This window comes from Petromyzon marinus, chromosome 34 (genome assembly GCF_048934315.1).
Source record: "Petromyzon marinus isolate PM22_M1 ecotype Great Lakes invasive population chromosome 34, UKy_Petmar_22M1.pri1.0, whole genome shotgun sequence".
Lineage (NCBI taxonomy): Eukaryota > Metazoa > Chordata > Hyperoartia > Petromyzontiformes > Petromyzontidae > Petromyzon > Petromyzon marinus.
In genome coordinates this window covers 784,424-798,040 of record NC_133700.1, presented here as the reverse complement: position 1 = coordinate 798,040, position 13,617 = coordinate 784,424, and the positions used below count along the sequence as shown (strand labels likewise).

Here is a 13,617-nt window from a genome sequence, read left to right as displayed (position 1 = left end):
CACTACCCCAACCCCTATCACTACCCCCATCACTACCCCAACCCCTATCACTACCCCAACCCCTATCACTACCCCAACCCCTATCACTACCCCAACCCCCATCACTAACCCCATCACTGCCCCAACCCCTATCACTAACCCCATCACTACCCCAACCCCTATCACTACCCCCATCACTACCCCAACCCCTATCACTACCCCTATCACTACCCCAACCCCTATCACTAACCCCATCACTACCCCAACCCCCATCACTAACCCCATCACTACCCCAACCCCTATCACTACCCCCATCACTAACCCCATCACTACCCCAACCCCTATCACTACCCCAACCCCTATCACTACCCCCATCAGTAACCCCATCACTACTCCAACCCCTATCACTACCCCCATCACTACCCCAACCCCTATCACAACCCCGATCACTACCCCCATCACTACCCCAACCCCTATCACTACCCCAACCCCTATTCACTACCCCAACACCTATCACTACCCCAACCCCTATCACTACCCCAACCCCTATCACTACCCCAGCCCCTATCACTACCCCAACCCCTATCACTACCCCAACCCCTATCACTACCCCCATCACTACCCCAACCCCTATCACTACCCCAACCCCTATCACTACCCCAACCCCTATCACTACCCCAACCCCCATCACTAACCCCATCCCTACCCCAACCCCTATCACCTGTTCAACTATCACTACCCCTATCACTACCCCAACCCCTATCACTACCCCAACCCCCATCACTACCCCAACCCCTATCACCTGTTCAACTGTCACCATAACTACAGCACCACTTTCAATAACAGTAGAGACAGAGTGGATGGTTAGAGTTGGAGGCTGTGCGTGTTTACATTGTAAGCCTGATGTCTGATTACCCAGTTTTGGGAATAGTCACGTGAATAGTAATTACTCATAGTGGCTATCTAGCAATAGGCGAACCCTTCAATAATCTCAAAAGCATCGCTGCTACTAAATAATAAACGCATTTACATTCAGGCCAAAATGATAACGCGTCGCTGGCATTGTGTGGGTTAGATCATAGTGTAGGTGTCATCAATATTTAACAATAACTCTCCACCACCTGGCAATGCCAAACACTCAAAATTTAAAGCCAACGTTGCTTCGCCTTTCAACAAACATTGCTGTGTTGCCAATAAGCCAAATTACTCGGCACGTTTACCCACCACGTCGTGTGCTGGGACGGTTAAAGTTTTAAACATCGGCATCGTTCAACCCCGGCACGACCACCCGACCCCAAACTACACCGGCGGTTCATCACAATGGCTCGTGCGAGCCCACGTGCTGCGTGGCGTCGCTGCTGTCACGTGGACGAGGAGTGGGTGGCTGGGTGCCCGGGAGGGGGCGCAACCACCCGGCGAAACTGGATACCGGTGTGCGGCAAACTCAGACATATGGAGACATATCAGTCGACGTGAGAATTGGAAGCAGCTGCCACAGCGGCGCTGATAATGTAATGGTTGGGAGAGGTGGGGGGGGGGAGTGGTGGGGGGAGTGGTGGGGGGTGGCTGGTAGAGGTGGGGAGTGGTTGGGAGAGGTGGGGGGTGGTTGGTAGAGGTGGGGGGTGGTTGGGAGAGGTGGGGGGGTGGGTGGTTGGGAGAGGTGGGGGGTGGTTGGTAGAGGTGGGGGGTGGTTGGGAGAGGTGGGGGGTGGTTGGGAGAGGTGGGGGGTGGTTGGGAGAGGTGGGGGGTGGTTGGTAGAGGTGGGGGGGTGGGTGGTTGGGAGAGGTGGGGGGGGGGTGGCTGGGAGAGGTGGGGGGGGTGGTTGGTAGAGGTGGGGGGTGGTTGGGAGAGGTGGGGGGTGGTTGGTAGAGGTGGGGGGGTGGGTGGTTGGGAGTGGTGGGGGGGGTGGTTGGTAGAGGTGGGGGGTGATTGGGAGTGGTGGGGGGTGGTTGGTAGAGGTGGGGGGTGGTTGGGAGAGGTGGGGGGTGGTTGGTAAAGGTGGGGGGGTGGGTGGTTGGGAGTGGTGGGGGGGGGTGGTTGGTAGAGGTAGGGGGTGATTGGGAGTGGTGGGGGGTGGTTGGTAGAGGTGGGGGGTGGTTGGTAGAGGTGGGGGGGGGTGGTTGGAAGTGGTGGGGGGGGGGGTAGTTGGTAGAGGTGGGGGGTGATTGGGAGTGGTGGGGGGTGGTTGGTAGAGGTGGGGGGTGGTTGGTAGAGGTGGTGGGGGGTGGTTGGTAGAGGTGGGGGGGGGTGATTGGGAGTGGTGGGGGGGGTGGTTGTGCATTCTGCGCCTCTTCAGCCTGCAGCCGCGGGGCGTGAGGGATGGCCACGCCGTCTCTTTCCATCGTGCCCCAGCTACGACCGGGCCTAACACAACTGTCCCTAAACTTACACCCCCACTTTTAACCCTTTCCCGTTCCGATGACGTGCGCGTACGTACGTGTACGTCATCAGAACGTACGCGTACGTCATTAGTTTGTCTTCCTATTCCGTTCCGATGACGTACATACGGTGTATATCATCGAAACGAAACCGGAAGAAAAACTGAAGGCTCTCACAAGGCCATGCGGGAGGGCGTGTAAACAGTTTGGCGCTGGCTATCATAGAGTGCGGTCGTATAGCTACAGTTCTCGGCGGTGAGAAACAACGTCTTTAAAGACAGCACGCAGTCCCTCAATAAAATAGCACGTTGAAATGTAACTATCTACGCCACGGGACTAATATTCTGCTTCAGGATATTATTTGAAGGGAGATTTATGATCTTCTTTGGTTCTTTCGGTAAAGTCACGTAGAATGAGAATAAAATAATAAAATAACACAAAAAAATAACACAATAAAATTCTCACGACGTTTCGGCCACAACGCCGGACGCATCCCTGATGCCCTCAAGAACTGTGTGACGGCAGGTCTGTACCTTTCACCTGAAGACGGCCGCTTGCGTTGTGGCCGAAACGTCGTGAGAATTTTATCGTGTTATTTTATTATTTTATTCTCATTCTACGTGACCTTACCGAAAGAACCAAAGAAGATAAATCCTTGCAGTCACGAAAGCTTTAAAGGGAGATTTATGATGTTGTTCAGGGATGAAAACATCCCTGAACAACATCATAAACGTAAAAAAGCATCGTCCGTGGGGGTCCGGGTCAGCTTGCCCTGCGGATAGCCCCCGCCCTCACCCCCCTCGCGTCTCCCCCCAGCAGGGTCACGTGACACGACAGGGAGCCACCAGGCGTGACGTCACAGCACAACTCCAACCACGAGTGCATTTGTTGGTATTCGAGCCACTCTTTAAAGCCACGTGGCCTCGGTGTTTCACTTTAACGATTACATTTGTTTTATTCAATATATCACAGCTTGATCCAGGCTTGATCCATGCTCGAACACATACACAAAGGTCTTCATTTTCTGGATCTAAAGAGACGATTTGTGGATTGGAAATTGGGGATAGTGTGAGGAATGGAGCGTCGCGGATTATTGGAATGGAGCGTCGCGGATTACAGGAGTATTCGCGGAGGAGATTGATTCACTCATGGGCGGGGAGGGAGGTGGTCGCGCGCGCGCACTTGACGTCATAGACGTAGCCCTTGTCACGTCTCCCTTTTCCGTTATGCGAAGTCACTCCTCCAGCGTGACGTCATCCGCACCAAGCAACCCTTATGAGCAAAATCACTCGGATGACGTCACCCGCGCGAAACTCGCAGGGGTGATGACGTCACTCTCCCGCGCACACCCCCCTCCCCACCACGGTGTCGTCATTTACCCGCACGAAACCAGCCAGGTTGATGACGTTAACCTGCTGTAACCAGGGGCGACGATCGCGCTCGGCGCTGCGTGACGTCACGCGAGCCGCGTGATTAATCTCGCAGCCCCGCGCACGCGATCATAGCTTCTGGAACTCTCGCGAGATTTCGCGGTAGACCACTCGCTGCTGGGCTCTCTCTCTCCTCGTCCGCGATCCGTGCTGCTGCGTCTCCTTCCTCGCCGCCCCCATCGCTCTCCACGCGCCGCCGCCGCCGCCCAAAAGCTCTTCGCCGTCTCCTTCCCTCCCCGCCGTCGCGGCTCGTGGCTGACGACTCCCAACCCCACGGGTGAGCGCGCCCGCACGCCCGCCCGCGTTGCCCCGCGCGTATCGCGGGGGGTTCACAATGGCCGTGTCGCCCCACCACCACCACCGTCTCTGTGTTGTTGTTGGTTGTGGGGTCGGGGAGCGGTGGTGGTGGTGGTTGTGGGGTCGGGGAGCGGTGGTGGTGGTGGGGTCGGGGAGCGGTGGTGTAGCGGTCGCCGCGCTGCTGCGCTACGAACCCCGGCGGGCACGAGTTCGATTCCCGCTCGCGGACAACGCCCGCTGACGATTAGAATCCGAACCGGTCCTGGGCCTCCCGTCGAGGTCGACTCGTCCTGCTGCGGTGCGTCAACATCGCCAACTGGGGAGACAAAGGCGGCCGGGTTGTTTAATTTGCCAGCGTGCGTAGTAGAGGCGACGGTGCAGGCGCGCACCCCCCTGCAGGTTGCTCGCTCTCACGCCACTGCTGGCCCCAGAGGGCCCTTGGTCTACTCTTCCACGGTGACGCCATGACGTGTGGGGACGTTGCGGGAGATTTCTTATTCGCTTGGCAAACCGCTTAACGCAGCAGCAGCAGGAGCAGCAGGAGCTGGTCCAGCACCACCACCAGCACCAGCACCCCCAACGCTGGGGCGGACCACGCGGGCCGCAGGCGAGACTTGTGCTGAGGCTGCTGGATGGCGAGGGGGCTGTGTTGCCCCAATGCCGTTGACAGTGCAGCAACATCGCAGCAGCAGGAGGAGGAGGAGGGGGTGGCTGTTAAAATACTCGGTTCTCGTGGTGCTTGTGGTGGTGATTGTTGTGGTGATTGTTGGTGGTGGCAAGGTGCACATGGCCTGGCACAAGCGTCGTGGTGACGTCACCGCCACTTAGTGGCGAGTGGCGGTTGTTGCTGTTGGTAGTGGTGGTTGGTGGTGATTGTTAGTGGTTGTTGGTGGTGGCTGTTAGTGGTTGTTGGTGGTGATTGTTAGTGGTTGTTGGTGGTGGTTGGTGGTGATTGTTAGTGCTTGTTGGTGGTGGTGGTTGGTGGTGATTGTTAGTGCTTGTTGGTGGTGATTGTTAGTGGTTGTTGGTGGTGGTGGTTGGTGGTGATTGTTAGTGGTTGTTGGTGGTGATTGTTAGTGGTTGGTGGTGGTGGTTGTTGGTGGTGATTGTTAGTGGTTGGTGGTGGTTGGTGGTTGTTGGTGGTGATTGTTAGTGGTTGTTGGTGGTTGGTGGTGATTGTTAGTGGTTGTTGGTGGTGGTTGGTGGTGATTGTTAGTGGTTGTTGGTGGTGATTGTTAGTGGTTGTTGGTGGTGATTGTTAGTGGTTGTTGGTGGTGGTGGTTGGTGGTGATTGTTAGTGGTTGTTGGTGGTGATTGTTAGTGGTTGGTGGTGGTGGTGGTTGGTGGTGGTTGGTGGTGATTGTTAGTGGTGGTTGGTGGTGGTTGGTGGTGATTGTTAGTGGTGGTTGGTGGTGGTTGGTGGTGATTGTTAGTGGTTGTTGGTGGTGGTGGTTGGTGGTGATTGTTAGTGGTGGTGGTTGGTGGTGATTGTTAGTGGTTGTTGGTGGTGGTCGGTGGTGATTGTTAGTGGTTGTTGGTGGTTATTGTTAGTGCTTGTTGGTGGTGATTGTTAGTGGTTGTTGGTGGTGGTGGTGTTGTTGTTGGTGGTGATTGTTAGTGGTTGTTGGTGGTTGTTGGTGGTGATTGTTGGTGGTGGTGGTGTTGTTGGTGGTGGTGGTAGTTGTTGGTGGTGGTGTTGTTGTTGGTGGTTGTTGTTGTTGTTGTTGGTGGTGGTGTTTTTTCACGGTCGTGCCCGAAGCGGACGCCTCACGGAGCCTCCCTCCCCGGTGTTCGCAGTGTCCATGTGGCCGAGTGCTCGATCGGTGGCCGAGGTCGGCGTTACTCAACGACCACGCACGCCATAGCAGTCGCATTCACGCGGACCTTTGACGTGCGCGCGCTAGCGGTGTTGCGAACTTTAATAGTAATCGTAACTCGAACCCAGTAAGATGAGCAATTTTGACTCGACGTTAAAATAAACGCGTTGCGTGTACGTCTGACGTCTTTCTTACCCCTTCGCCGACCGTGCTAAGGGGCAACTCCCAGGCCGCGCGGGCCGGCAGGAGGGGCAGGCTTGATGCGTCAAGGCGACTTGGGGAGTCGTGTTTCGAGTTGACGACCTGGTTGGGGTGCGCTGGAGAGTCGCCATGTGTACGGGCAGGCCGAACGGGGCCCCCCCTCGAAAGGTCGCCGATGGATTTGTCGCATGAGAAACCTGGGCAGCGGAGTGGAGTCGTGTGGGGGCCCGGGTACTTTGAGCCGCTCCTCGCTGCCTCCCCACCCATTCCCCCCCCCCTCTCAACGCTGGACGAGGTTCAAGCAGCAGCAATGGGGGTGGAGACTGAAGGGTGGACATGTGGTTGCGCTGTGTGGCATGTCACTCGGCCTCTGGCGTGGACTTTGGTAGGCGCCTGGGCCCGGGCCCACGGCACCTGAGCGCGATCATCGCCCCCGTGGTGTTGTTGCCCCGTCCTCCTGCTGCGCGGAGCGGAGACATGGACGCTCAACGAGGCACCGAGGGCCCGACTGAACGCCTTTCGTGGCAAGGGTCCCTGAGCGGGAAGCCGATGGCGTAGCCGGAGAGGTTTCGGTTTCGAGCCACCGACTGCCGTCGTGAGAGACGGGCCTGAGGACCTCCGCTGGCGCGGGTGCCGTGGGTTGGCAGCTCCGAATCGCCGCTCATGCCCGGCTTGGAGGAGGCCTCCCAGGGGGAGGGAAGGCGATGGCCCCTCACTGCAGCAGCAACCTCCAGGGGTTGGGACCAGGTCGGGAGCGCTGGCCCCTTGCGGTTCGTGGTCGCAAAGGACGCCAATTGCCTGGAGGCCGAGGTGGCACGTGGGGCCACGCACTCCGTAGGCCTAGGCACCCCCCCTCCCCCCTCGTATCTGATCCGAGTATCTCGGTGATGCTGCTTCTGCTGTATTAGGATTGATGCACGGCAAAAATCTCAACAACAACAACACCGCCGTTGTGTGCGGCCTTCATAGGGGACGATGTAATCGGTGACGTTTACATGGTCCCCTTTGAAGTGCTGTGAATAAGATGCATTTCCAGACACCTCGCACACAACAGCATTAACGTAAGTGCATTGTCATTGTTAACATTGATCAAACGTTAACATACCAATAACATGGCTGGGTTAACGATCCCCACATGGCTCCCACGTTAACATAACCCATCAAAGTAATGTAATGCCTTTAACAATGTTAACATAATCATACAATGACATTAGGACATTACCACGATACAATTAGCCTGACATTAACAATGTGAACTTGACCATAACAACGCTGGTGTGATGGCGTCATTAACAAAAGTGCGTTAACTTTGACATAAAACGTTAGCACAACATTAACATTACCACGTTGACAACATCATGTTAGCACGACATTAAAACAACGTAATTATAATAGCATTAATATGGGCAACGTTAACATTGTATGGTGAACATATAACCCTTAACTCTCCAACAACAGCACCATCGCGAACACACCATTATCACAAACTCAACACATTCGTAAATAGCACATGTGGTGGCCGTAAAATACATATCTAACAATGGGCGACGTTTCGGGCAGTGGCCCTTCCTCATTTGGAAGGAGGCGGCATGAACCAGTTGGGTTTACTTTGATCCGAAACGCTTAGTGGCAATAATTAATTTTAATGCGTTAATGCTGTGCTAACAGCTGGCGCTGATTATAGAAGCGATTGGCGTTATCCTGGTCAACAGCTGTTCCAAACCGCGCATCAGCACTGTAGCAATACGTACCGTAGCGTCAACAAAGCTGCCTTAACATCGCGTCAACATAACGGCCTGAACGTAGCGTCAACAGCATCACAAGGTTAACATAGCAACATCAACAGAACAGCCTTAACATGGCATCAAAATAACGGCGAACGTAGCAATAAAAACACGAGGTTAAAATAGCGTCAACAACATCACAAGGTTAACATAGTAACGAAAAACATAGTAGTCGTAACATAGCATCGGCAACATCAAAAGGTTAACATGTCATCAACAGGATGACAGCGGCGTTACCATGGTGACGCGATTGGGAAAAATGTGTTGGTTGCGATAATTGTGGCACAGACGGCAGGGGTAACCGCCGTCATGGTAACCGGCCCACGACCGGGGTGACAAGGTGGGCGCATGGTGCCCGTGTTGGACTGTGGTTGCGGTACCAAAGGCCATGCCACGGCTCTGAGCATTACTCCCGGTCATATATGCTTTCGCACTGAACGCAGGAAAAAACAACTGCACGTGTGTGGACCTTCCATTGAGGACGAACTGAAACTGGCAGTCTGCTACAGAGAGAGTCCTCCTCCGCACGAGTGAAAGAACCACAGGAGTGAATTTCACGGGAACAGTGACCACGGTAGTAGCAGTAGAAGAGTTATGGGGAGGTGGCTGGCTGGCGGCCAGCGGGTGACCGGACTGAATCGGTGGGTGCCGGATCACCAAATCGGCCTGTGACTGCTTTACGTTGAATTCCATCCGGTGCAGCGAGGTTTGAGCCGAGTGCTGCTGCACCCTGGATGTGATGGCAGCGGCAGGGTTCCCTCTGTTGGGTGACTTTGTGCTGTGTGTGGCAGTAATAATTGTTTGCAGTTAAAGACAAAAGCTCTGGCACAGAACCGAAAACCCAGCGTATTTGATGCATCCTTAACCAGATTAGTAACGTGGCCATTCCATGACAGCTCAAATGATGATGTAATTATAACAGTGTTATTAATACTGCAACATTTAGTCTTTTATTACCCTGAAATTCCCATGAATCACAATGTCCCCTGCTTGCAGTGTTTGAGCAATTAATACATCCTTAATGAGTGTAAGCAGAGCTGTGTCTGTACTAATGCGGGATGAGGAGAGATCCTAGAGCAGGGGTCGGTAACCTTTTTGGCTGAGAGAGCCATGAAAGCCACATTTTTAAATACATTTCCGTGAAAGCCATATAATATTTTTTTACACTGAATACAACTAAATGCGTGTATTTTTAACTAAGACCACCAATTTTAGAATATAATAAGTATCTGAATGTGTCCTTTTTTTAATAACGTTACTATACCAACAACCAATAATAAATAAAATACTTCTTACCATTAATGCGACTTCTGGTGCTGCATGGTTTTGCTGGTGGCTTTGTAGTCTGGTTGATACGTGGTGAGGTTAAGCTTCATGCAGGCGTTGAGGCTTTCATTTGTTAAACGGGATCGTAGGTTGGTCTTGATGTTTTTTAGATGTGAGAACGAGTGCTCACATGAATACGTAGAACCAAACATGGTCAATACAGCAATACTCACACGCTGCAGTGTGTGGTATGTGACAGGAAGCGCGTTCCATGTTTTGACAATCAGCTGGTCTGCGGGTTGAAGTTTTTTCATTTCTGTCCACTTGTGTTTGCTCGCCAGCTCTGTTTGCTGTCGTTCAAGTCTTTCCAAATCTTCATTCAGTGACTTGAACTTATTCACCCACATGTCTAAAGCCTTCAGGTCAGCAACTTCCAGCTCAAAATCTCTGATGGAGACACCAGGGATGTAACTCAGGTCGGCTTTGTCCACTGCACACTCGTGTGGATGAGTGATGAACTTGAAAAGACGAGTGTGCTCACGAAATTCTCCAAAGCGTGCTTTGAATGACTGCTGGAGATCAGATGTGAAGCCAGCTAGCTGCTGGAGATCAAAATGTTGAACGGGGTCACTTGCTGTGCACGCATCTTTAAATTCTCTCAGTTTTTCAAAGTGCAGTAAACGACCTGTTTAAATATCCACGATGAAGAGTTCCAGCTTGTTTTCAAATGCAAACACTGCTTGTTGAAGGGATAATACTGTGTTTCCAATGCCTTGCATTTTCACATTGAGCTGGTTCAGATGTTCAGTCATGTCCACAAGATAGTAAAACTTCAGGAGCCACTCTGTGTTAGCTAGCTCAGGATGCTCGACATCTTTCATTTCAAGAAAAGTCCGGATTTCGCTCGGGCAAGCCGCAAAACGGCTGAGCACCTTCCCTCTTGACAACCAACGCACTTTGCTGTGCAAAAGCAGACCGGGATAATGATTCCCAACTTCATCCAGCAGTGTCTTAAACTGGCGATCATTTAAAGCTTGGGCAACAATAAAGTAGACCACCCGAATGACCAGTGACATCACCTCACCAAGCTGCTCGCCACACATTTGAGCACAAAGCTCCTCCTGATGTAGAATGCAGTGAAGACTTAGGATTGGTCTTTTTTCATGTTGACGAAGAGGCGCTACAAATCCTCTGTTTTTCCCCACCATACACGGAGCACCATCAGTACACACCGAAATAAGCTTATCCATCGGTAGATTTTTTTTCTTGAGCGAACTCAATGACAGACTTGAATAAATCCTCCCCTCCTGTTGACCCTTTCATTGGCAAAGCAGCAAGACTTTCCTCACGCAGTGTGTCACCGGCAGCACACCTTGCAATCACACTGAACTGGGATGAATGACTTACGTCTGTTGACTCATCCAAAGCGAGGGAAAAGTATCGCGCTGCATTTATGTCCTTCGCTTGTATTTCCTCCACTTGATTTGCCATCATTATGGTACGATCGTGAACAGTTTTTGCTGACAGAGGCATGTCTTTTATTCGTTTGATTATCTTGTCTTTATCCGAAAAGTCGTCAAAAAGTTCGTTGGCCACATCAAGCGTGAATGTTTAGGCATACTCGCCATCTGTGAATGGCTTTCCGTTCCTCACAATTGCTAAAGGACCAGCAAAGCTAGCCGAATTCCCGTCACCTTGTCTGCTCCATACACGGAGTGACTAGCTTGCACTCTGGACAGTAGCTCTTGGCGCAGCCTTCTTTCTGCTGTCCCCCGCTGGATATTTCGATGCAAATGTAGCATGGCGTGTGTCAAAGTGCCGCTTTACATTTGACCGTTTCATCGATGAAATTTTATCACTGCATATTAGACACCGCAGAACCTGCTCTCTCTCCACAAAGGTGAATTCTTCCGTCCATTCGTGCTGAAATGTGCGATACTCCTCATCTTTTTTCTTTTCGCCATCTTTTTCATCAAAAGGGTTTGCTCTGCATAAATTAGCTAGCTGACTATTTGATTAAAAGGACGGAAGTTTACTTCTTGGCCTCACAACGACCCGTAGGCTACCGCATTATCCAATAAAAATAGAGTTTTGGTGTCGGACAGCTGGGATTGGCTGAGCCACCTGCAACCCTGAGCAGGGCGCTGGAAAATGGATGGATGGATTAAAATGCATGAGAATGTTTTATATTTTAAACGTTATTTTTAACACTGTGATTTCTGTAATGTTTTACTGTAATGTCAGCGGAATTATTAATTACTTATGTTAAGAAATGTCAGCCAAGATTTATTTGCGAGCCAGATACGGTCATCAAAAGAGCCACATCTGGCTCGTGAGCCATAGGGTGCCGACCCCTGTCCTAGAATCACTCGGACAGAAAAGAGATGCAGTGAGAGATAACGCAGAGACAGGTAGAGAGACGCAAAGAGAGAGAGAGAGAGAGACCATCATCGGAGACAAAGTCATGTAAAATGTGGAGAGAACTCGACAAAAACATGCAGACAAATGACCAGCAGAGAGACAAAACCAAAGATGTATCATGGACAGAATTTGACAGACAGAGGTGATGCAACAGAGACACCGAGAGATAGACAGAGAGAGACGGACAAAGACAGAATGAGCCACGGAGACATAGAGAGATGGACACTGACAGAGACATGGAGATAGAGACACAGACATAAACTTTCGGAGACACTGAGAGATGGACACTGAGGCACAGTAACACGTTCAGAGAATTAGTGGGTCCTGTAAAGCGGTTGGGCTCTGTGTTTGTGTGTGTGTATGTTCAACTTCTTTTGCACCATACATAGCTAACCGTGTTAATCTTGGACGAGATGGCCCTGGGTGGGCCCCCTCACAGTGACTCTCTCTGCTGCTGCTGCTGCGATGCTGGAGGCCCCAGTGGCGCTGTCATTGTCGTCGTGTTGAGCCGCACTCCCACTCGCCGCGCACGGATTAGGCGAGACTTGGGCATGTTCACCCATTAGGTGTGGCGCTCCGTGTGTTTCACGAGATTACTGTTAGAGTAATAAGTGATCTCGGTAATGACGGCAGCTATAGCGATGTGATGCAGAGTTACGTGCTGCACAGGTTAAGCTGCGGTGTCACTCGACAAATACGAAGATCCCCCGTATAGCCTTTTACAGCCTGCTGGGGCAAGTCCTGCGAGTGAGCACTTATGAAGGCCGCCACGGTGCATGAGTGGGGGGTGGGTGGCCAATGCCACGCCCGGCCACCTTGGTCTCCCCCAGTGCTGATGTTTACACACCGTACCAGATACTCATTTAAGACTGGCGTCGCTCAAACACGCACACACGGTCACACACACTTTCACACTCTCGCACGCCCTCGCACTCTCACGCACCGTCACACTCGCACAGTCGCACACACTGTGCCCGGCCGCCTTTGTCTCCCCAGTGGCAATGTTTCCACACTGCACCAGGTGCTCATTTTGAAGCTGAGTATACCACACACACCAATACCCGCCATTCGCCACTAAGTGTCGGTGATGTCACCGCGACGCCTGTGCCAGGCCACACACACACACCCTCACACAATCACTCACTCACACACCCTCACACACTCTCACACAATCACATTATCATATTCTCACACACTCAACACTGTCACAACACTCACACGACCTGCTGCTTCCCCTGTGCGGAACCGTCGTTGCTCTGGCACTAGGAACCGTAACTCGTGGTGGTGCGGTGACAAGTCCCGGCGTGTAGTGCCACGCGTTGCATCGCGGCCCACGACCGATTAGACCGTGAACCGTGGCGTCCGGGACTTGAACGCTGGGGCGTCACTTCTCTCATTCGGAGACCCTGAGCCATTGGTAGAAATTCCACATTGCTATGGCAGGGAACAGTGGGTGCTACGTCTTGCCCAATCCTGGCCAGCTGGCTCAAAAGTTTGTAGTCATTTGCCCCATATAAAAATGTGGATAGGCCGAGCCAGTCACCCCCAGCTGGAATTTGCACTCGTGGCCCGGGTGCTAATTGAGCCCGCTGACTGCCACCTCTGACTATGTAAGCGTAATTGCATTACTGTGCTACGTTACTGCTGGAAGCCGAGTTATGGACGTTCAAAGTGTTAGTCTCGGAGATCTCTCCACGCAGTACCCTCCTCTCGTCGAACCTCAACACCTCACCCGCACTCTGCTCCTGTCAACTTCACTCGTTGGCAACGACACACTCACTAAACTGCTCTCTCACTCGCTCACGCACTCGCTCAGCTACTCGCCCATTTACCACCTCACCAATTTACTCACCGACTCGCACCCTCAACCACCCACATTTTCTTATACCTACCCCCCACCCATCGTCTCCCTTTTAATAACAACAACAATAATAATAATTTCAATGTAAAAAACGCCCTTGAACGATCGTCCTCAGGATGCTCTCACTACAATAATGACCTCGCTCAATTCAAGAAACGCGTTCCACTCTCATCCGTTACAACT

General features: G+C 52.3%; 1 protein-coding gene across 2 annotated transcripts in view; it reads left to right on the top strand.

Annotated features, from left to right (window-relative positions):
• The first annotated feature begins 3,824 nt into the window (after positions 1-3,824).
• Positions 3,825-13,617, top strand: part of LOC116948557 (dnaJ homolog subfamily B member 6-B-like) — a 70,899-nt gene continuing 61,106 nt past the window's right edge. Inside the window, exon 1 of one of the 2 annotated variants that reach the window (XM_032965323.2) lies at positions 3,825-4,064. The gene's annotated coding sequence lies outside the window, so the exon portion shown is untranslated. The remainder of the gene's footprint in view (positions 4,065-13,617) is intronic. The other variant, XM_032965322.2, reaches the window with a different exon arrangement.